This window comes from Equus asinus, chromosome 16 (genome assembly GCF_041296235.1).
Source record: "Equus asinus isolate D_3611 breed Donkey chromosome 16, EquAss-T2T_v2, whole genome shotgun sequence".
NCBI classification, from domain to species: domain Eukaryota; kingdom Metazoa; phylum Chordata; class Mammalia; order Perissodactyla; family Equidae; genus Equus; species Equus asinus.
This window is the reverse complement of record NC_091805.1, coordinates 29,258,127-29,278,772: the sequence shown is the minus strand read 5'-3', so window position 1 is coordinate 29,278,772 and position 20,646 is coordinate 29,258,127. Positions and strand designations below refer to the sequence as shown.

General features: G+C 47.4%; 1 protein-coding gene across 4 annotated transcripts in view; it reads left to right on the top strand.

Moving 5' to 3' along the window:
* Window positions 1-20,646, top strand: part of BCAR3 (BCAR3 adaptor protein, NSP family member) — a 189,776-nt gene that overhangs the window by 50,050 nt on the left and 119,080 nt on the right. The window contains exon 1 of one of the 4 annotated variants that reach the window (XM_070486852.1): window positions 13,161-13,438. The exons of 2 other annotated variants lie outside the window; for them this stretch is intronic. The gene's annotated coding sequence lies outside the window, so the exon portion shown is untranslated. Of the gene's footprint in view, window positions 1-13,160; window positions 13,439-20,646 lie in introns of those variants that run through there. One more of the 4 variants, XM_070486854.1, reaches the window with a different exon arrangement.

Genomic DNA, 20,646 nt, shown 5'->3' with positions numbered 1-20,646 from the left:
GCCCAACACCCTGATGCACCCACCCAGCCCTCCTCCAGCGCCCCCAGCACCCCCTGTACCTCGAGAGCACAGGGAAAGGCACACAGCACTGGGGGCTCCAGCAGGCTTCTTCATTGTTTCCTTTTCCTAAGTGAGAAAAAGGTAAAAGGAAAGCGAAAGGACCAGGCTCCCAGAACCAGGGTGTGTAGTATGGGTGGGGTGTTCCTTTTGCTCCTCAGAATGTCCTCTTCTTTTCTACCTTTTGTTCTTGTTCACTTAACAAAAGTGATCCTGAGTTCCTTTCATTGGAAAAAAATCAAGACGAACAAGACAAAGGCGGGTAGGAGTTTTATGTTCTTTACCTATGGAGGGGCAGGAGTCGGGGGCAGCTCTGTCAGCATCTGTCCTGACTCTGGTTCCTCCCCAGGTGCTGTGGCCCAGGGAGGGGACTGGCTGTGCGAAAGCACCACCATCCAAGGAAGGCAGGTGTGGTTGAAAGGGGCGCATTGTGAACAGCAGAAGACACTCCTCTTGTCCCTGTCACTCAGAAATTCCAAGGGTTTTAAGAGCTCTGTGCCAGGAACTGGAGATGAAGACCAAATATGTATTTCTTATTATATCACAATATCACAGGAGATCTCTTCTAGGAGGACAAGGGCCCATGGATCAAGAGAGAATGTGGCTTTTATATATAAACTACCACAGTGCCTGGCACTTAGTAGGCTTGCAAACACAATAATAGCTGTTATCATTATTGTGTATTCGGGGAATGAATGAGTCATTTGAAGGGTGGGGTGTGTGGCAGAGGGTGGTGATGAATGAGGGGGGAAAAGGTAGTTGGCAGGCAGCCTCCAAGTAGCTCCCAATGATCCTGGTATTTTCACCCTTGTGCAGCCTTCTACAGCGTTCCACAATTGGTCTCTGTTGATGAATAGAATGCAGTCCTGCTGTATGCTCACATGCTGTGCGCTTCAGCTATGGAGAAGGCCACGTGGTGAAGAATTGAGGCCTCCTGCCAACAGCCAGTAAGGAACTAAAGACTCTTGCCAACAGTCACATGAGTGAGCTTGGAAGCAGACCCTCCAGCCCCAGACAAACCTTCACATGACTGTAGCCCTGGCCAACATCTTGACTACAACCTTATGAGAGACCCTGAGCCAGAACCAGCCAGCCAAGCCTCTCCCAAATTCTGACCTTCAGGAACCACAGGAAATAATAAATATTTGTTGTTTTAAGCTGCAATGTTTCAGGGTGGTTTGTTGCACAGCAATAAGTGACTAATGCAGGTGGTATAGTAGAAGCTGTTCATTCCCCTTGGCTCCCCAGAGCTTACCTGCAGCTGTGGACAGTTCCTTAACTGCTATATTGATTAGCTTTTGCTGCATAACAAACCACCCCAAAATTTAGTGGCTTAAAGAAACAACTTATTTAGCTTATGATTACGAGCTCAGCAATTCAGGCAGGGCTCACCTGAGTCGTCCTTCTGGCTGGGCTGGGCTCACTCATGTGTCTCTGGTCAGCTGGCAAGTTGGCTGGGGGCTGCTTGATCTGGGGGTGCTCAACTGGATGGCTCGTCTCTGCTCCAGGTGGCCTCTCATCCTTCACCAGCCCAGCCTGGCCTTATTCACACTGTGGTGGCACAGTTTCAAGAGTATAAGAGCAGATGCTGTAAGGTCTGTTGAGGCCAAGACCTCCTACAACCTTGCAACCTCTGCGTTCTGTTCCCCAAAAGGCCAGTCCAGATTCAAGGAGTAAAGAAATAGATTCCACCTCTTAGGAGAAGGAGCTGCACAGTATTGTGGCCTTTTTTTGATCTATCCAGCCCATCTGCAGCTTCCTAACTCAAGCACCTGCATCTCCCTGCCCGAGTGCACTCTCTGGTCAGGGGAGCGTGTTCAGCCCTTGTAGGAGGCAGACCAGGGCCGAGCAGTTAATGCCCCCAGGTCCACCAATGAGGAAGGGAGCTGGTGGACGAATCCCCAGCTTCCTTGCCCTTGGCCAGATAATTCTAAGGTGTGTCTACACAGTCTCTCAGAGGGACCCTGGGAGCTTAAACCCAAGTTTCCCACAGTGGTCACTAGCTCATAATACACCTTTTATTGTCATTCCTCTCTCACGTCCCCACTGCCTTACCAAACTCTGGGGATCACCTCCCTCAAGCCATCTTGCACTCCTTGCACTCAAATCCTTATCTAAAGGTCTGCTTCCGGGGAAACCTACACTAAACAGGTGGGCAGGAACTAGATCACCCTGATCTCATAGGCCAAGCTAATGAGTTAGAATTTATTCTGTAGGTGATCAGGCTTCTAAGGGTCTTAAGCAGGAGAAATTTGTGTTTTAGAAGCAAAATTAGTAGGAACTAATACCCAGTTCCATTGACTTCCAGGCCAGTGCTGTTAACTCTACACTGTTTTGGACTTCAGATGTAAGGATATGCAGATCTTTTTTAAAAAAATTCATGTACTTTTGAGTAGGTAATAAATACACATGGGGCAAAATTAGAAAAGCACAAAAGTTCAGATCTAATCTTATAATCATTTTCCCACCAAAGGAGCATTTCAATAGCCATTGTTTCCGAGTGCTTTAAACCACAGTAGAGCTTGACTCCTTTGGAGGCTGCTGCTGGCCCGCTTCTTGCTCTTCCCGCTCCTGTGGCCTGTCCTGGGGCTCTTGCAACATCCTGCTGCCTGCACAGCCTCTCTGCTGGAGGTGAAACAGTTGTCCTCCCGCTGGAGAAAGACGCTGACATTCTCGGTTCAAAGGAAACTTGGCGGTGTTGGCGGACGTCAACATCCTTGGCGGATGTCATCTTTGCTCCCTGTCACCACAAATAATTGCAAGTTGGCTGAGCACTACCCAAGTGCATTAAGGTTTGTGGCTTGTTCTGACAGAAATCTAAAAAGTGCATAGTCAAGGCCAAGCCCACAGCTTTTATCTGTTAGCTGGGGAGAGGAAGAGATAATGATTCATAACACACCAGGTCTTTACATTTCTCCTGAAGAGCTGCCATCTGTCCGTAATGTGAGAGAAGTAGTGCTGTCAGGTTAATTGCCCTGGATCAGCCAAACCATCTGCATTTATTTAAATCAAGTCAAGTCCGTAAATAGTTTTTGAGTGTCTGCTGTGGGCCAGCTCTGAGCTCAGCTCTCTGGGGTATTCAAGTAATTGTGAGCCACCAGCTCAGGCGCTCAAGGAGGCAAACTGGTGAGGGGGCAGGTCTGGAGGCTTTGGAACCAGGGAGGTCTACTGAGAATCCCAGCCCAACCTCCGGCCAGCTGAGAGATCGTGGGCAACCTGGTTGATCTCTCCAGAACCTCTGTTTCCACATCTTTAAAATGTCCTGCCTATTGCACGGGGCAGGTGAAAATCCCAAAGACAGTGCTTTGTTTGCCTCATTTTTCCCTTGAGGAACTGACAACCCAGCCAGGGAAAGAAGATACTCACGTGAAAAGTAAGGAAAACATCTCTAAGAGATCATCAACAGTTCAAAACAAAGAAAAAAAAAAGAAGAGAAAAGAAAAGGAGATTTACACAGGAGTGATGAGTTGCCAAACGTGTTAGTTTGCTGGGGCTACATAACAAAGTCCCTCAGACTCGGGGCCTTAAACAACAGAAAGCTGTTGTCTCGTAGTTCTGGATGCTGGAAGTCCAAGATCAAGGCATCAGCAGAACTGATTTCTTCTGAGGTCTCTCTCCTTGGTTTGCCATCTTCTGTCTGTCTTCAGATGGTCTTCCCTCTGTGTCTGTGTCCTAACCTCCTCTTCTTATAAGGACACCAGTCACATTACCTATTTAAAGGCCCTGTCTCCAAATATAGTCACATTATGACTTCAACATCTGAATTTTGGGGGAACGCAGTTCAGCCCATTACACCAAACATAATATTTTCTCTAGAAGTTGATCAGGGAAGAAAAGCAGGGAGGGAAGAACAAGATGGTATTTCTGGTTTGTAATTTTATTCAATCTTAACCAAATATAGAATTGTAATGCCAGGTACATAGTAGGCATGCAATAAATATTTTTTGATTCAGTGCTCAAATAAATGAATACATTTTTGTCACTGACCTTTGTGAAAGGCACTCAGAGAAAAGTATATAGAGATGACAAACAGGTGGAATGGGTGGCTTCATTTTTTCTTGAAAAAAGCCTTTTATCAAGAACACATTCTGACCTGCAAAGCACAAGTCAAAAATGGATGTGACAGAAGTTTATAAAACTGTCAAAAGTCATGGATAAGACTATTATAATCTTTAAATCTTCACCAAATGTTGTGTTACTAGAAGTAGATAGAGGATTACTTTTGAACTTGATAAAATTGTAGGACATATGAACAAAAAGAAAGAAAGAAAAAGAAATGAGATCTTATTTATGATCAGTACACTCAGAGAATTTCTAATCCATTAGGACACGAGAGGCTGAAGCCACAGCTAAGGTGAGGAGGAAGTCAAGGAACTTGCGGGGGGCTCATCTCAGCACAAGTTGCTTCTGATTCCTATGGGATTTTGACTTGTGTGTTGGTGACAGACTGCTGGCTGTGTGGATGATGTATCTAGGCAAGTATTACATTTCTGTGGTTTGATATTCCTTCGGAGAATATTTAGTAAGCATCCACTATGTACCAGGCGGTGTTCTAGGGAGCGAGGACACTGTATCAATATGACATCCTAGCCCTCAAGGACCCCCACTCTAGAGAGAGAAGCACATATATAAAGAGATAAATTGCAGTTTTTGAGGTAAATTCCATAATGAAAGTACAATTAAAGTGCTTTATAACCTCAGAATTCTTGTGACAATAACTAAAGGGACAGTCTGGTAATTAAAGGGACTTAATATTTGATAAATAAATAAATGGATAAAATTGATAAATAAATGGTAGAAAATACGAAGAGCAGGGACTTATTGCTATGTCCTTTGGGTTAATAGCATGAAACCTACCTGCTTATTTTTGAAATTGAAAGAAGTTGCGTCTATAAGTTACTTGTCTTTCCCATTTGTTTTGCAACCCCCTTCCCCACCTGCATTTTAGAACTTCCTATGAACTCAGAAATTGTGGGTGGATGGGTGGATAGTTAGGTGAACAGACAAGTAAAAGAATGAATTTTTTGCTTCTAGGACTGGGCAGATTTTTCCAACAGAAATCTGTTCATCTTTAAAGGCTCATAATAATCAAATTCATCCAGTAACCATTTCTGAGATCTCTTTGTGTAGAAGTCCTGGAAGCTGTCTTGATTCAATACCAAAAAAATGACATTTCAGTTTCTGGAACCATTGCTTGTGAGTTTTTTAATCTGAATTTCCAGAAATTCTATAGAGTGGGAAGCTCTATAGAATTGCAAACTGTAGGCTAAAGGTCATGTTGACGAAATGTTGATGTCAACAGCGTACACTGAAGAAGGGAGTCTGACTTCAGCGCTTTCTCCCTCCCTCCCTACCCTGGAATGTGTACATTTCAATCTGCATGTTGCTCGGGAAGGCTGTCCCTCTGGAAAGCCTCAACACAATTCCTAGGGCCCGGCATTCTCGATGACCTTACCAGGAATTTGGTGATTGGAAGGCAGAGGTCCAGGAAAGAATCTTGGACCAGGAATCTGGACATCATTAAATGATTTTTCCTTACGAGAAGCCTAGTCTTAGGTCAATATTCTTGAGAAAACAGTTCTGTGGCTTCTTCAAGTTGCCTCTCTCCCCATCTACCTCTCCCCACCCCACTCCCCATCCTCCTGCCAGTAACAAATTGCACAAAAATGACGCTCTAGAGTTGTATTGTCCAACAGTGGCCACTAGCCACATGTGGCTCTTTAGATTTAAATCAATTAAAATCAAATAAAATTTAAAATGCAATTTCTTGGTCATACTTACCACATATTAAAAGTACTCAAAAGCCACATGTGTCTGGTGGTGACCATAATCGACAGCTCAGAGAACATTGCCATCATTACAGAAGTTCTATTGAACTGCACTGCCCTAGGAAAAAAGGAAAGTGAAGAGCTGAGGAGGAAGGTGGTAATTTTGAAGAAAACACCAATGACATCCTGACCAGTCATTCAGGGAGGAGAAGGAACATTCTGGCAGGAAGTTGCCACAGGACGCACAACTAGGCAACAAGAGGAGAGGGGGTATAAAGCACGGGACAGGGTACAGGCTTTGGGATGAAACCTGGGGTTCATCCTGGTTCCGCCACCCACCAACAGGGCAGCCGTGAGCAAGTTATGTGAACTCCCTGAGCCTCAGTCTTTTCATCAGGGAAATGGCAGTAGTAAGAGTTCTTATGCCATAGGGTTGATGTAAGAATCCATGAGACAATTGGTGTAAAGTGCTTACCATGCTGCCTGACATACGCGAGAAGGTCAAAAATAGTAGGACGGGTTGCGGGGTGTGAGGAGGGAGAGGAGGAGAGGAGGTGTAAAGAAGGAAAGGGGAGAACATGGAGAAAAGGTAGTTGACATGGGAGGAAGAAATGTTGAGAGGACTGAAAAATGGACCTGAGCAGTAAGCACTTTTACGGGGGCTGGAGGGCAAACAGGCAGTGGGACAGAAAAACAGACGGTAGCTAGACCTCCAGACACCAATGGGGCATAAGAGGAAGATCCTCTGGCCTCAGGATTAAGGAAGCTCAGCCAGGCGGTGGCAAAAATCACCTGTGATCGTCAGTCTTTGTGCCCATCTGTGGCAGCAGGAATTGCACTGCTAATTGGGGTTTAGCTGTACTCACATTTATGCTGATGATTGTGTTCCAGAGGCCCAGAGAGGTGTGGAACAGGCTTTCCTGGGGCAGGCTGGGTGAGACAGGGCTGGGGCTGGAGGGGCCCGATGTCAAGATGATGTGAGGCATCAGGGTATAGGGAAGGGGATGACATTTATTCAGTGCCTGCCACCATGCTCAGTACTCACATGTCCAATTGCACTTAAACCCTACAACAGTTCTGAGGTAGGCACCTCCGTTTTGTGGAAGAAGAAACTGGGGCTCAGCTGGGTGAAGGAACTTGCTCAAGGTCACACAGCCGGTAAACAACAGATTCAGGATCCAAGCCATGGTCTGTCGGATTGCAAAGCCTAAGCTCTGAGGAGGGCAAAACAATAGAGATGTGCAGGGAGAGTGTGAAAAGGGTTGGCATTACGTTTATGCATCACCACTGGAGTCCAATGCCGTGTCAATGTTGTGGGGTCACAAACGTGAATAAGACAGATTCCCTGTGTTCAAGGTGCTTGCATAGCAGTGAGGGAGACAAGCCAAGAGCAAAATAAGGGCGACTCAAGGTAAAGTGTTCAAACTCATTCATTCAAGCAATACTCTTTTTATTGAGTACCTACTATGTGCCAGGCACTGTGCTAGGCTCTGGGGACACCGTGATGTGCTATGGTAAATTGTTTACAAAAATGGCTGCATTTTCCCTATTCCATTATCCACACCTCTTTGCAGTGTGACTTTGCAACTCCTTTCGTTGAAATGTTGTGTCTGTTTTCCACCTTTTGAATCTAGGCTGGCCTTGCGACTTGTCTTGGCCAATGGAAATTGGTGGAAGTGATGTTGTACCTTTTCCAAATCTTTCAAGAGGCCTTGCACCTTTCCATTCCTACTCTTGAAACTCTACAGCTGCAGTGTGCACATGCCCCACCTGGCCTGCTGAATAATGAGAGACACATGGCCTACTCACTTTCATTGTCCCAGCCAGCAGCCAACCACCTGTCAGATGGATGAGTGAGGCCGTTTTAGACCCATGAGCCCCAGCTAACACAGTACCTGATGCCAGACACATGAGCGAGCCTAGACAGATCAGCTGAGCCTAGTCTGGGTCAGCAGAACTCCAGCAGACCCACAGACACGTGAGACATAGTAAGTGAATATGTTTTTAAGTCACTAAGTTTTCAGTTGGTTTGTTTTACAGCAAAAGCTAATTGATACATGAGCAAAACAGACACTTGCTGTCAAGAAGCTTATAATCCAATGAAGGAGAGAAACTTTAATCACAAAATCCTACAAATATATATTAAGGGAAAAGAAGTGGTAGTTAAGCCAGCCTCCCATTATGGTCCCCAGTGACCTCCACCTCCTGGTATTCACACCATGGGTAGTCTCCTCCCACGTGACCAGGGTTGGTCTGCTTGGCCAATCACATGTGGCAGAAGGGATGATGTGTCACTTCTGAGATTAGGTTACAAAAGATTGCAAATTCTTTTTTGGGCTCTTCTCTCTCTTTCTGACCATTCAATCTGGGAGAAGCCAGCTTCCATGTCCTAAGGACACTCAGGCAGCCCACCGAGAGGCCATGTAGCAAGGAACTCAGGTCCTCACCAACAGCCCGAGAAGCACTGGGGTCTATCAACACCCAGGTGAGTGAGCTGGGCAGGGGATCCTCTGGCTTCGGATGACTGAAGCCCAGGCCAGCAGCTTGAATGTAACCTCCTGAGAGACTCTGACCCAGAACCATCCGGCTAAGCTGCTCCCAGATTCCTGACCCAAAGAAACTGTGCAATGACACAGTTTTATGTTTTAAGCTGGTATGTTTTGGGGTAATTTGTTACACAACAACAGATAACTTACAAAAGGAGTTAACTAGACAAAGCAGGGGGAGGAGGTAGAGTGTTCCAAACAGAGGGAATAGCACGACCAAATGTCCTAAGGTGGGAGGGAACAGAGCACATCTGAGAAACTGAAGGAACACCAATGTGGCAGTTGAGATAGCAAGGGTGGCACCAGATGAGGCTGAAAGGTCGGTGGAGACAGAGCCATCAGGTGTGGCCTTGTGGGTCTTACTAAGAAGTTTGCCTTTAGGAGCAACAAGAAAACAGGTTGTTAGGGGACCAGCACTGGGGCCTCCAGAAGCCCAGCTTCTTAGACTTGAGAGAAGACGAGGGAAGCAACACAAAGTATTGTCCTCCTTTGGCCTTAATCGTGAATTGTAACTGCAAGAATTTGGAAAAACCCTTTGAAACCGAGTGAACTTCCTCAGTGGGGGCTGTTCCTCATCTCCCTGTGATGCCCATCTAGGTCCCCTGCGGGCAGTGATGTGGTGGGGATGATGGGTGGGCAGCAGAGGAGGGAGAGAGTAAAGAGAGAGTGTGGGAAAGTGGCAGGGAGCAGGAGGAGGCAGCAAGGGAGAAAGGGAGGTGGCTGAAGAGAGAGAAGTGCAGTGTCAGGGGAGGCGAGGGAGGGGCAAGGATGGAGAAGGAAAGAGGGACTAGATGTCACAGAGGAGTCAAGGGAGGTGGCAAAACGGTCACTGAAAGAGAGTTGGAGACATCAAGACAGAGTAGGAGGCTATTAGAGACACTGGTGGCCTGGAAAATTCAGTCCTGAAACTGCGTGTTTGGGGCTCAAGGAATGGAACAGTCACTTCAATGGACAGTAAACAGACTGAGAGTAGGAGATGAGCGGGGGATTGGGCGAACAGCTAACACGGAGCTGGAAAGCAGTCATGGCTCCGGGATTTGAACTCTGGGTTGCAGTGACTTGTGAAAGGGCTGCCAGCTTCGGGGAGTTCTTCTCAACTGAAACAGCCATCCTTTAGGGAAGAGTGGTGAGATTCGCAGCTTGAATGGTGGAGATGTGCTCGCCTGGGGGACAGAGCTCAGCAGGCTCTCTAGCCTCTGAGTTTCTCATTAGCCCTGCTGGAATAATGATGGCTCCAAGTTAGTGACTTTGGGGTTTCAGTTCTCCCTGCTCAAAAGTACTCTTCCAGGGGTAAAGGGAGAGGTGGCAAACACCTGGCCCAGCACAGGGAAGGCTTCTCCAGTCCCAGCTACGCCAGGCACAGCATAGCTGTGCTTGCCTGGCTTCCCAGACTGGCCCCTCCAGTAGGTGCAAAGACAGAAACATGGGCATGGGTGCGGGGAAGGAGGCCACATCTTAGCCGCCTCTCTTGGTTCTCATCATCCCTATTCAGCCTTTCACCTCCCATCCCACCAGGAATGGATTTATACTGTTTTAAAAATACTGGGGCATTTGAACTCTTCTTTCATTCTCTTGTGGATTTGGTCAAGCTGGCCTAACCTTTTTTGTCTAGGGAAAAAGAGTCTAAAGATATGAGTGTGTCCCCCAAACAGCTTTGCAAGGGGAAAGCAAAGAAAACACAGCATTGAACAGATCTATTCATTTTGTGACTTGATTACAGAAAGATAATATTTTTTTTCTTGTTTTAAAAAATACATATTTGAGAAAGAGATGTGGAAAGAATTACATGACGTACCATCGAGGAAATAGATTCCAGCAAGATAATGTTATAGGAACACAACTCCAATCCTTACAGAGGAGGGTTGTGTCGTGTTGGTTAGATAAAGAATTTTTCCCACCAATCTAAAATCCATAAATGATAAATAGAATTTTTAAAAAATACAATAGCTTTTCCATCTAAACTGCCTTCTGCTTTCTCTTTCCATCTCTAGTCCAGAGAGTGTCCCCTCCTGTTTCTTGCTGTTCTAAGGGAGAATTAAGAGCAGGGCTGCCTGTCAATAAGTCACCACTGTCAACCCTAATCTAATGCCAATAGTTGAAGACATCCTTATACAGGGTCGCCTATGCTGAAGGAGAGGGCCCCGTGTTCTGGGAGCCATAGCAAACACCTGCACAGACCACAGCCCAGCCCCGCTCCACTGAAGCACAAGAGACCAATTTTAAGACAAAGTGTGTGTCAGAATGTCAGTGCTTGCTCAAAACCACTTCCCAGGTAGGCAGATTCTTTGGTGTCTCTTTCTCTTGAGTGTGCTTTGAATAGACCGCAGACTGGGAGGGTCGGAAAGAAGGGAGTAGAAAGGCAGCCGTAAATCAGTGTAGCCTCTCCAACTCTTGGGATCAGAAAGCAGGTCCTACAGAAAGGACGAGGGGCACATCCCCACCGCCAGGAAGGCCTGGTGTTGTCACACATGCCCTAACAGTTAGGAGGGCTCTGCTCAGGAAGCCTGTGGACACACCCCTGTTCCTTTCTTCTTCGTGGCTTTGAACCAGATGCTCTTGGAAGGGAAAAAGCTCTGACTTCATCTGGGCTCCTGGGCCCTCCCTTCTCTAAACACAGTGAGGACTTTTTTCAGGTCATTGTGGCACTTCTAGTGATTCTTTTCATTGCTTCTTCAAACGCGCAATCAATTCTCCTCCTGATACAAAATTTGTGACTCCTGTTTTTACAAGTCTGAAGCTTAGAAGCTGATCCCCCACAAGCATCAACAGAAAGCATCTGGGTGTTCTAATCTCTGCCAGCTCTTTGCTGAGAAACATAACAGCCTGCCAACCTCCTCCTGCCTGTGTGCTGGGCACAACCCAGGGAGGGGCCGAGGCAGCCCGGGACCTCTGGTTCTTTGGAAAGAGAGAAGCAATTCCACCAGTTCAGGTGTTTGGGGGATTATTGAAATGATCTTTTCCACGTGGATATCAACACGGTCTGTGAATAGGGCAAGTAACATGAGGGACTTTATGGTGGTGAGATTTGAAAAGTTTGAAGGGGGAACTGAAACCAGTTTCTGTCAGTCAAAAGTTTCATTCAGCCAGCACAATTTCAGAATTTGCAATAGTATTTTGTTTTTCTTTCAAAGCTCTTTACATCTTCTGAGAGTAACAGAATGTTGGGGAGAGAATTTCTAAGCTAAAAATATGGAGATGAACAAGATCATGACAACTTGCAAAGGACCCACTGTTGGTTGGATTCAGGAAAGGGGAATGTGAGACCAAGTGTTAACTAGAAAACCAGGCTAAACCAGATGAGGCATCTCGGAAGTGAGGTTAAGACAGTCTTTGGATTCACCCTACCAACTACTTTTTGACACACAGAGGGTTCAATTTAACATTAGTCCCATGCATCACAGAGCAGATGTAGCCTGTCTGGGGTTTTAATTGTTTTGTAAAAGCCTAGAGCAGAGTGAGAAGTGACTTGGTGACAGAGTAGAGAAGACTGCTCATTCCTGCAGCTCGTGGTTCGGGGTAGTTCTTGACTTACTCTTTTCTCCACTCAAGTTCTACACAAGTGAGCAGTAAAAGGAGATGCTTATCTCCTTCCTTTATTTTAGCAGCCACTGCAGTTCTGTTTCCTTCTTGAAACCTCTGACTCAATGGCTGGTGGAATGCTCCCCCCACCCCACTCCATCCTGTCTATGCATGCAACTTTTGAGACACTCCCTACGCTCGCTACCTTGCAAAGCACGCTCAATTCATTGCTTGTACACACTGCTCTTTGCTTCTTGGTTTATTTTACATATTTGGGTCACCTGTTGCTTAGGTAAGATTTAAATCTGGCTGTGTTGGTATGGTCAGCTTTTTATTATTCCCAGAAGGAAGATAGTGTGTCGTATCCATGTGATCATGTAATATTATTATTATTTTCTTTTTGATGATAGTATCTGGCTAATCATTAAAGCACATGGTGGTGGTCACACCTCGGAGCCTCAGCTCTGAATGGTCTAGGCTTGGGGGCTGTCAGACCATTATTATTATTATCATCATCATCATTTTAAAGCATGATCATTTAATCTGGATTACGCACATCTACTACATTTGAATAATTGTTAGTGTTTTCATTACTGAACAATTTTTATGGTTTTCTTCTTGTTTTTTAATTACTAAAGTAACACAGAACACAGGAATTTTAGAAGATAGAAAAACATCCTTTTGGAGTATACACTTTTAGTATATTTTTCAGTGTATACAGATGTATTCTCTATTTTTCCACAATAATGGTACACTGTAGTTTGAGTCTGTTGTTTCACTTAGTGATGGACCACGAATCCTTTCCATATTACTGTTCTTCTATGATAGAGATTTTAATGGGTGTGTAGTATTCCGTTATGTAGATTTTATATAACCAGTCCCCATTATTGGACATTTACCTATCAACCGCTTATATAAGCACTTACAATGTGCCAACCATAGCTCTAAGCTCTGTATAGACATTAACTCATTTACCTTCATGAGAACCCTATGAAGTAAGCACTACTATCACCCCCATTTTGCAGATGAGGAACCTGAGGCAGGGAGAACTTACACAACTTGTCCAAGGTCACACCGTTTTGTAAGTGGTGTGGCCAGATTCAAACTCAGATAATTTGGCTCCAAGTCTGTGCTCCTAATCATGACACTGCTGGCCTCCCTCTGCCTCTGCTGAAAAGTAAAGACATTCCTTTACCTGGAGGAAGTCTTCGTCTACATAAGTCTGCTCTGGTCAAAAAGGGAACTGCTGTCCTGTGAGTCACTGTTATTTAGAGTGAAATCGTCAGCTGTTGAGACAGCAGGCTGAGAAGTGTTTGGGCTGGATGGGCAATGTTAGCTCCGCAGCCCAGGGAAGGCAATCCCAGGAGAAGCTGCAGACCCGGATCCAGCCAGCCTGAGGCCAGGGGTCCTTACCCTCCAGAACCACGGAAAGCGGCCCCAGCCTTGTCTGAGCTACCATAACTTCCTCACCCCAAACTGAGACGGCCTCTTTCCTCTGCAGCCGGCCATACAACCGAAGCCAGCCTCAGGAGGAAGGGGACAGGCAAGGTAGGAAGCAGTTGGGCAGGCTGCTGCCCAGGCCCAGAGCGTGGGGCAATGCTGAGCCCGTGGAAACTGGGGCCGGGGCTGGGGGTGGTGCTGATGCAGCCTGCCAAGTGACTTGTGGGGCAGTGCCTGGAGCTCAGGAGAATCCTCTGACTCACCTAGGGAGGCTCCAGGGTGGCTGTTTCCTGGGTAATTCCGCATCCTTATCCATCACAGCCTTGAGACAAGGTCTGGATTTAGCCACCTCCTTCCCTATCCTCTCACTTCCAGGAAAGATAATAGGATGTCATAGCTAACGATGATAACTGTTCTGTTTTACTTACTTAATTCTAACTTATTTAATTCTCACAACAGCACTAGGAGGTAGAACAATACTTAACAATAATTATCTTCATTTTAATGATGAAGAAAGGGAGCCACAGAGAGGTCAAATAATCTGACATAGGGGAAAGGACGTCAGGTGTGGGGAACACTGCAGGGTTGTGACCTTGAGTTGAACCTGTGCCCCAAAACTGGACACCACACACTGGGCCTCAGAAGGTAGCTGTGGCTGGAAGGAGAACACTGATTGAGTCATCTTGCTCCCCTTAATCTCATCCCCTCTGGGAAGAAGTCTGAAGAAACAAAAGGAATTTGATGAGGGAGAGCATTAAGGGCTAGAGGTAGTTAGAAGTTGCATTTTATATGGCACCTTAGGCAATTGTTTGCAGGAGCTTGGAGAATATTTATGTGAAATAACCTTCATGCCTCTTTCCCTGGAGGGTGGGGGTGGGGGCTGTCAGTGGGTCTGTCAGTTTGCCTTCATTCCTTTTACAAGAGAACCTGGAACACACAGACACCACATCCAAAGTCAGTGTCAGGCTAAATCGGTCTGGGAGCCATGATTGTCACCGCTGTCCTAAAACCTGCCCCTCTAAATGCTCAAGATCGTCTGTATCGTCCATGAAGTTCTCTTCCACATGCAAACCCCACACCCTGGGGTCCCACTGGAGTCAAGATTCTGCCCCTTCTCTAGCTGTGGAAACAACCTTGAGTGGAACCAGAATCAACTTCCCAGTTTAGGAAGATCGTTGGTTTAATATAATAACAATCCAAAGCATATAGAAAAGATGCTTTAAATGGAATGCAGTAAGATGGGCTTTCCTATTGCTAAATGATTGTTGGGGGTATGTCTATTGAGTTTTGGAGAGTTTTTAGAAAAGAAAAGATGCATTGTTTTATCTGCCAAAATCCTGGAAGATAAACCATGAAAAATAAAAGTGCAATGTCTGATAGGCTTTACAAAATACGAACAAAGTGTTGCTGCTCTCCTAGTCGGAACCACAGGAATGTCCTTGCCTGGATTAGTGAAGTGGCCCCTGACTTGACCTTCTATGATCTGTCCTCCCACTATGAGCAGATCGATCACTTAAAAGTGCAATAGATCAGATCACTCCCCTGCCTAAAAACTTGCAGTGGCTTCCTATCACACCCAGGTAGGCTCCCAGCTCCTCGCAGGGCGTCCGTGACTCAGCCCCTGTCTCCTTGGAGAGGCAGTGCAGCACAGCAGCTTTGTGCGCGAGGGCCACACTGCCCAGTTGAAATCCTACCTCTGTCCCCTCGCTAGCTATGTGACTTTGGCTAAGGTGTCTACTTCTCTGCGTCCAACTGTTCTCCTCTGTAAAAGGAGAATAATAGAACCGACCTCATAGACGCCTGGTACATAGAAAGCACTCCACCACCAGCAGCTGTTTTTATTATTACTTTTGAGCTCATCGTTCTCCACTCTCCACATCCTCCAGCTCATTATGCTCCAGTCACACCAACCTTCTCTCTGTTCCTCAAATTTGCCGAACTCATGCCTACATTTGGACCTTTGCTCTAGAGTGGCTGGAACTCTGTCCACTCCTTTCATCCCCACCCAATCCGTGTGCTGTGAGTTTCTTCTCATTTTGGGCTTTCCACTCAAGGCACCTCCTCAGAGAGGCATTCCCTAACCACTCAATCTAAATCAGCCCCAAGTCACTCTCATTGCTGTCCTAGAAATTTCTGCGATGGTGGAAATGTTCTATGTCTATACCACTAGCCACATGTGCCTGTTCAGCACTTGAAATGTAGCTAGTGTGAAGTGAAGAACTGAATGTTTAATTTTAATTAATTTAGACAAATTTAAATAACCACATGCGGCTAATGACTACCATACTGGACAGCACAGTTCTAGCTGCTTACCTGACTTTATAATCTTCAAAGCACTTATTGCCCCCTGAACTCATTGATTCATTGTCTGCTGTCTATGGTCTGTCTCCCCAACCACGGGGTGAGCTCAGGGGAAGTGGGGGTCTTATCTGCCTCATTCACCACTATGTCCACTCATGCCTAGGAAAGTGTCTGGATCTTTGTAGAGGCTCATGAAGATTTGTTGAATGAATGGGCATAAAAAAGTACTTTGTAAACTACAATGCATTATATATAAATGTCATATATATTATCATTGTATATATACAGTCATGCGTCACTTAATGACAGGGATATGTTATGAGGAGTGGGTCATTAGGCCATTTTGCTATTGTGTAGACGTCATAGAGTGTACTTACATAAACCTAGATGGTATAGCCTACTACACACCTGGGCTATATGGTACTAATCTTATGGGACCACCGCCATATATGTGATCCATTGTTGACCAAAAGGTCTCTATGCAGTACATCACTATATATAATTGAAAAGCCTGTAGAGATGTTTCACTTTTTAAAACCCCCAGCACACACACACATACACACAAAGCTGATCCTTAAAAGTAAATAATTTTAAAAAAGAATTTTCCTATTTTGTGAACATATTCTTCATTTCTCCAAATAAGATCTCTCCCCCGACAGACGTATCTATAATCTACCTCCCCTCTGGCAACTAAAGGAGGGCTTGACCTGACCTGACCACAGGTCCATTTCCTTGTGACTTCTGAGCAGCCATCTTTGCACTATGGCACGCTGTGAGCTCTTCTGTCTGGCGCCATCCTCCACGGCCAGCCCTGGACCATAGAGAGCACGGTCCCTTCGCTGGTCTCCAGGCCTGTTCACCTGCTTCCCAGAGACCACAGCTCGGAGCTTGACTGAGATCAGGTCTGAAGCCTCTGAAGTGCGTGGGTAGCCCCACTCTAACTGTAATGAACACACCAAGAGTCCCCAGGGGATTGAGTACTCTTGAAAATATAAACAAGGAGGGAGAGCAGAGGGGAAGCAAGCCCTCTCCTTCCTGTGGGAGTAGCTGAAGAAAGGACACTGAAATCTGATGCCAGAGGCTCCTGGGAGGGCTGGGACCCGGTGGGTTCCCTGCCACTGGCCAGTTTGCATTTCCAAAGAGGGCCGGGGCTGTTATCTGACCTCCAGTCTTAGTGAAGTATTTTGGCTTCACGTCTGCCTCTGAAGGAGCTCTGTGATTGGAGCAGGGGAGTCAAATCAGGCCCATTGTTGTCCCCAGCATGCAGGATCTGGGCCTGAGCCCAGGGACTCCGTGGATTTACTGCAGGAACCCATGGCCATGTAGCCCCTTCTATTGCTCAAAGCCAGGGATCTGGTCTGGGAACCAAGTCAGCTGCTGTGCAAAGCTGGCTATGGGCCTCCCCTGACCCTGGACCTGAGCTGATAAGTTAGGGGCACAGAGAGGAAACTGTGGGGCTGCAGTTGTTTTTAAGACTTCTTTCTAGCCCGTGTGCTTGGATTTCTTGTCAACATTCTCCCTCCCTACATGAATACCCGCCCCACAATGCACACACCCCTACACGTAGACACACATTTTCTTCCCATAACATCAAACAGGCTTCCTGGACCGTGTAAAGAAGTATTGGCAGGGGTGCGGTTCCAGGAAGGCATCTGTTGCAGTCGTGTGGATACCTACGGGGGTGGGATGTGTCAAGCGGATATGTGTTTGTACCATGAGAACACCTCTCCTGAAGTTCAAGTGGGATGGGTCCACACCTTTAGGCAGGTTGGGTTTCCTTGGTGGATGAAACACTGTGTCCACTCCTCGCCTCACCCCCAACCACAGCTTCCTGCATGGCCTCATTCTCCAGCCACATTCACCAGGCCCTTCTCTGGGCCAGGTCCTGCCCTGCTCCGGAGGGTGACTCAAGTGCTCTGGGAGGAGAGGGCAGTGGTTGGGCAGGTATAGATTGGATGACTAGTGGCTCAGGGACACAGGAAGTGGCTCTTCTGCCTCAGGTACCCACTGCCTGACCGGTGAGTCACCAGGAGAATGTTGGGCCCCTGGGCAATGCTCCGTGTCCTGCAGGGCCTGTAGACACCAAAAATAGAGGCAAGTTTGTCTTCGGAAAGAGGCCCTGGGGGCAGGGCCAGAAAGTGGGCTGAGGGGAACAAAAAAGGCCACCATGTCAAATAGGCGCCCTGTGGTCCTGCCCAACCGGCACCCCACCCCATGCTGCTCAGTCTGCACCACATCTTTGCGTCCCAATGGCTTTATATTATTTTGCTTTTTATAAATATTTGTTAATTTTGTTCTATCTTTCCCATGCCAGGAATCTGTGGGGCTTTTCTCATTGCCCAGCAAGCTGACAGGTGTGGGGAGATGGTTCTCTTCTGGGATGGGCCCTCGAGCTTCTATTCCAGCAGAGGGAATTGTGGCCATGAGGCAGCCTGTCCCTCAGCACTGGCCCTCCTTTCCCCAAGGCACATTTTTGGTCACATGAGGGGCCTCAGGCCTGCTAAGGGCAGCTCAATAAAGGGGACCAGTGACAGTGGAGAACACACAGCTCATTTCGAGGAAAGTGAAGGATCTCCTGATGACAATTGTGTTTATGGTTATTCAGCACCTGCATGTGCCAGGCCCTGTGCTCAATGCTTCCCTGACGTTCTTGTGTCTGAGTCTTAAGGGCCAGTCCAAGAGGTGAGCAGTCTGATTGTCCCTGTTTGACAGTGGGGAAACTGAGAATCAGAGAGAGGCAAAGCAAGTTGCCTGAGGTCACACAGCCTCAAGCAGCAGAGCTGGCACTCAAGCCCAGGTCTGGCTGACTCCAAAGGCTGTGCTTTTACCCACCACCCTGCCTGGCTCCCACTAGACTGTCTGCTGAGGACTCCCCACGTCCCTGCCCCACACCGGGGGCTGAGGGGCGCAGCCAACGTCTGGGCAGCCCCCACCTCCAAATCTGTTTCCCTTCCCGAAAGTCCTGAAAGTCAAAATCCCCTCCACTGATGTAATGTTCCTTCCTGTGGAATCTGCTGAAAGATTGCTCCTGACTGTGTCCATTTGTTCTCACAGGAGAATCCTGTAGGGGAAAGATTATCAAAATACTTGTGGCCTTGCAGGGAGCGCTCAGAGTCTTTCCCGTGCACTGCGAGGTGTGTGAGATGCTGCCGTCCCTCCTGGCTGCTGTTTGTGTCCGTCTGCCGAGGAGAGGAGAGGCGAAGACTCTTATGGAAGCTATTTAGCCTTCCGTGAGCCCAGCAGGGGCGCTCCAGGACGATACAGGTGTCCGACAGATAAATCGATATTTAAGAATCGTCTAGCTCCAAACGTTAGGTGGGATCTGAAATCTGAGCTGAGTGAAGTGCAGTTAACACGCTCCTGGAGTCCTGGGTGCGCTGAGCCCCTGGGGTGGTGGTATGAGCCCCAGGTCCCCGTCAGAAGACCCGACATCTTGCCTGGCTCTGCCCTGGGTCAGCTGGGCAGGTCCCCCTGTCCCGGGGTTGATTCCTCAGCCCTCAAATGGGGTGGGGCAGCCAGGAGAGCCGATCCTGCAAGGCTGGGCAACATCCAGGAGCGCGGCTGTGTGCGTCTGACTCCAGGTCCCCTTCCTAAGAGCTGGGAGACTCTGGGCAATTTCTGTCACCTTTCTGGGTCTCAGTTCCTCATTTTACTTTGTGTGCGTGTGTGTGAGGATTAAATAGGTTTCTATGAACAGCGTCTGGCTATTACATAACATGAACTCAGTAAACACAGCTATTATTGTTTGCAGCCCCTTCCTGCTCTCCCATTTTATTAACTAAACTGTAGATCTTGTAATTATTCCTTGAGAGATGAGGCTTTGATTGAGCAGTGGTTTGAGAAGCCGGCTGGAGGAAAAAGAAGGCTCTTCCTTGCTGGCTCATGTGTAATCGGCTCATGAGTTCTTCTGCCCATCCCTCCTGGCCCTCACAAGGTGCAGCTTTAACACAATGATTTCACCTGTATGAAAATGCTTGGTGGGGAGTGGAGGAGGCAAGGGGTGTAATTTTCCCCTGAGAGTGTCCTGGGAGTATGAACAGGAAGGGAGAAGATTGTGGGGAGACTGGCTTCAGTTGCTGAAGCAACCTTCCTCCAGCTTTTTCTGTTCTTTTTCACAATTTTGAGTTTTTCTCCCACCATGGGAGATACTTTGCCCGCGATGTGCTGTGGGTTAAAAAAAACCACATGTGTCAGAGCCAGACAGGCTGGGAAATTCAAACCAGATCCCTACAGCTTGCTGGCTAGCCAGGGTTCTTTCTTCTCGCTGAGGTTCAGTTTCTTCATCTGTAAAATGGAGATAGTGATGCTTATTTTACAGGTTTGTCGGAGAATTAAATATGATCATGTACATACAGCACAGACAAGAGGCTCAGAAAAGCTAGCTCCCCCTACCACGGCTTCCCCTTGACATCTGTGGCTAATAGGGTCCTCCACTTGCTGGTCCACCTTCTGTCCCAAGCCGAAAAGGCAGGAGGCAGTCCCCGGGGTCCCTTAGGTTGTGTGCTGTTGGCCTGCAGAACAAGGCTGTCGTCTTCCTAGGCATTCCCCTGGCGGGCGAGAACCTGCTGGCTGTCACCAGGAGTGGATGCTGTTGGGGTGAAGCTAGAAATAGGAAAGGAACAAGGGGGGAAATGCAACAGCCCCCTCTCTCTGGGCGTTCAGCCCAGGCTGGGGGCCTGGCTCTCCAGCCAAGGTCTCTGCTAACAGCTGAGACTAGCAGTGGTCACAGGGTGGGCTTGGGGACACTGCCTCTCTTTACCGGGTGGCCTCCACTCCATTCAGGAATGGGTCATTAGGGTTCACGTGGCTTTCCTCGGCCCACAGAGGCCGTGGATGGCTGGAGTGGGCTAGGAGGGAGTGGGATGGAGGTGAGGGGGGTGACAGGGAGGAGCAGGGCACAATCATGGGCCTGGGCAGCATCTCAATAGGTTGAAATTCTGAGCCCAGCCAGTAGGGTCTCTGGGGCTCCCAAAGCCCTTGTCATCTTCTACCAGATCCTAGGTTTCTCTTGCATT